The following is a 3398-nucleotide window of genomic DNA, read 5'->3' as shown; positions in this document are numbered from 1 at the left end:
GCCCCAGCTGGGAGCCCTAATAGTACAAAGCTACCGCCCAATGATAGGATAAAAAGTAATGGAACTATGGGAATGGGTGTACGATGATATTATTGTCCTCCAAAGACATGAATTCTCTAGCCTATGTGTTGGTGCCAATTTACTAGAAGACTAGTGTTATGCATGGCCCTAGCCTCAGTAATCAATGACTTTCAGAATTGTAAGTAGGCATACACAGGACTCCTGTCAGTCATAGTCATTGACTAAGCTCAAAAGGATCTCCTGGAGGCTACCAGTGCCACCCTCCAGACACCACAGATGAAGGACTTCACAGCACAGGTGGGTCAAGCCTGAAATATTGCAAACTCACTAGAGAAGTTCTCCAGTAGAACTCAACAGCAGTAGCAACATTATTTCTACACAAGTGTCTCCTGCTTGGTGAAATATCTGTTTACAATTTATGCTGGTATCATATTATAAGGAATATTTGTATGAATATACTAAATATATTCAAAAGAAAATCTTGTGTGGACATCCTAAATGCCTATTTCTTACAGTCCATATACACGAGCACTCTGGAAAAGAAAAAAGGGTCACTTTTGCACCTGAACATTGTCCTCGGCGTCAAACATCAGATTATTTGGCCCTGTCAAGTGAATTGCATCATGGTGGTCAGAAATTCCAGGCATCAGAGATTCATCTAAGGCAGTGCGTTTCCCCTGAATGAAGCTTTGTCACAACTTTAAGATGTGGAAATTTTTTTTCACTCATTCATGAAGAAATATTACACAGAGGCAATTCTCTGCTGAGTTATTTTCCTCTGCTTGGTTCTTAACTAACAAAGGCCATCTTAATGAGGAAGGTTAGAATTAAAAGAATGTAAGGAAGTTAGATTTACGATACAGAAAGAGGATACATGATCACATCATCTCTAACAGGAGGAACTTGGGTAGATGTGACTCAGGATGGATATACTGTTTGGGCCCAAGGCTTCCTTTGCTATTGACTAGATCTCTCCTGCTGATTGTTTCTGTCTTGTAGGGCTCAAAGAATACCTACCCCAAGGTCCAGAATCATTGGCTACTGGGACAGAGTGATGGAAGTTCATCTGTAATTCTTTGCAAGCTAAGGTTCACTGTAATTTCCTGATGTAAGGTCCCTCAGTTGTCTGCTTGCATTCTGGTCCCTTTGTCCCCACAGTTCATACATCCTGCCAAAGGAGGGTCTTAGTGGTATCTATTAGAGTTTGAAGAATAGGTTACACAATTGGAAGAGAGAAAAAATATATAATGAATGCCTCTAAAGATCGACAAAGAAATTCAGAGTGCAGTGTGATTTTAGTATGCTACGTTTAGCCACATAGATAGTACATGGGGTTTATGTGAAAAACCTTTAGTGGTGAAGAAGAGGAGGGAGTCCTTGTCATTCTTTTTTTCTTAGATTCTAACTTTCATGTCAATGAATGTCTTTAAAAGGAAAGTGTGTTAATCAGAGTTAAATGACTTACCTGATGTTTGAGACTTGGGCCAATCTGTTTCTAGCCTCAGAAATTATGTGTGTGTGTGTGTGTGTGTGTGTGTGTGTGTGTGTGTGTGTGTGTAATTATTATGAAGAAAGAAATAATTGACATGAAGGTATTCTAAGTAGAGGTACAGAAACGTACTGCAGACAGGTAAACTTGAACCAGCTTCAGAGGACACCTGGTAGGAAATGATCTCGATTAGATCTGATGGGTGCTCTGATAAAAATAAAGACTGTTCTTCCTCCTTTGATTTATCAGAATTGCTGCTTGACATAGGATAGGTTAGGGTTAGGGTTTAGACAGCATTCATAAACACTTGAAGCTCTGAATCAAGCAGGGTCAGGTCTCATTTATAGATTCAGAGAATAGAGATTTCATTCACTTGTAACATGAGAGCCTGTTTGTTGGTGTTTCTGTCCTTCAGATGTTTAGTCCCAGAGAAAATCACACATCCACTTCCTGCTGGTTGTCCCGCCTATACTTCCTGCCTGGCTACTGACCAATCAGCATTTATTTAAAGCATAATTGACAGAATACAGAATTGTCCTGCAATATTTTCACTTATGAACATAATGATTTGTTGCTTTCTTTGAATTAAGCATCCTTCACTCTTGACAGAGGAATAAATGGATGGATAACTAACATTTAAAGCATTTTGAAAAGACATATAAAAACCAATTATGGTAGAAGTGTCTGAAAATATATATACACATAAAAGAAATTTAAATGTGTCATCTTGTAATAGAGGAGATAGGACACCAACTAGACATCATATGTTACCAAATAAAAACCTAGTTCTAAGAATGTGTTTTACCTTTCTGAATCATGATGTGGTATATCTTTCGGTATATGTGTTGCTCTTATTGGTTGATGAATAAAGCTGTTTGAACTATGGTCAGTCAAAATACTTATAGGCAGGAAGTTCAAACAAAGATACATGGAGAGTGTAAGTGGACTTGAGAAGATTCTGTGTAGCTGCTGAAGGAAAAAGATGCCAAATCATTATAAGTATGTTTCAGTATGTGGCAATACATAGATTACTAGAAATTGGTTAGTTCATAGTATAAGAGGTGACATTGAATATTCCTGAGAGATTAGCCAGTGTAGTACTTAATACAGTTTTTGTGCGATTATTAGGTGGGGCCATCATGAGATGAAAGTGCAGTCTCCATTTATATAATCATATGGCCTGTCTTAGTCAGTGTTCTGCCATTACAGAGAGACAACATGACTGTGGAAACACCTATAAAGGAAGATATTTAATTGGGTCTTACAGTTTCAGGGGCATTGCTCTATACCTCCTAATCCCTTCAGATAGTTTCATTGACTAGTGAACAAGCATTCAAATCTTTGAGCTTTTGGGAGAGATATTCTCTTCCATATCACCCAATTCCCCTCCCTGGAACCATAGGCTTATAGACACATCAGAATGTAGAAATGCATTCAATCCAATTAAAAATATTCTGTAGTCTGTAAGAGTCTCAACACCATTTCAAAGTCCAATGTCAAAGTCTCTAATACTTGTGTCAGTGTCTTAACTGTAATCTCTTGTAAAATTGAGATTAAAAGCAGATAAAATCCTTCCAACATACAATGTCACAGGAAATACATCGCCATTACAAAGTCGAAGAAAGATTATTGTGAGGAAAGATTATATCTAAAGAGAACTAAAACTAGAAGGGAAAACTCCAAATTCTACATCTCCATGTCTGATGTCAAAGTGTTCTTGAGATATCCAACTCATTTCAGCTTTGTTGACTGCAACAGAGTTCTCTCTCTTAGGTTGTTTCCAAGCCATGTTATCAGCTCTTCTTAATGGGTATCTCTTTTTTTTTCTCATAATAGGATACCTCTATTTTTTTATTTATGCATATATTTGTATTGGGTTGAACATTTC

This window comes from Microtus ochrogaster, chromosome 16, assembly GCF_000317375.1.
Source record: "Microtus ochrogaster isolate Prairie Vole_2 chromosome 16, MicOch1.0, whole genome shotgun sequence".
Classification (NCBI taxonomy): domain Eukaryota; kingdom Metazoa; phylum Chordata; class Mammalia; order Rodentia; family Cricetidae; genus Microtus; species Microtus ochrogaster.
The sequence above is the reverse complement of the archived record's forward strand: the minus strand, read 5'-3'. Positions refer to the sequence as shown.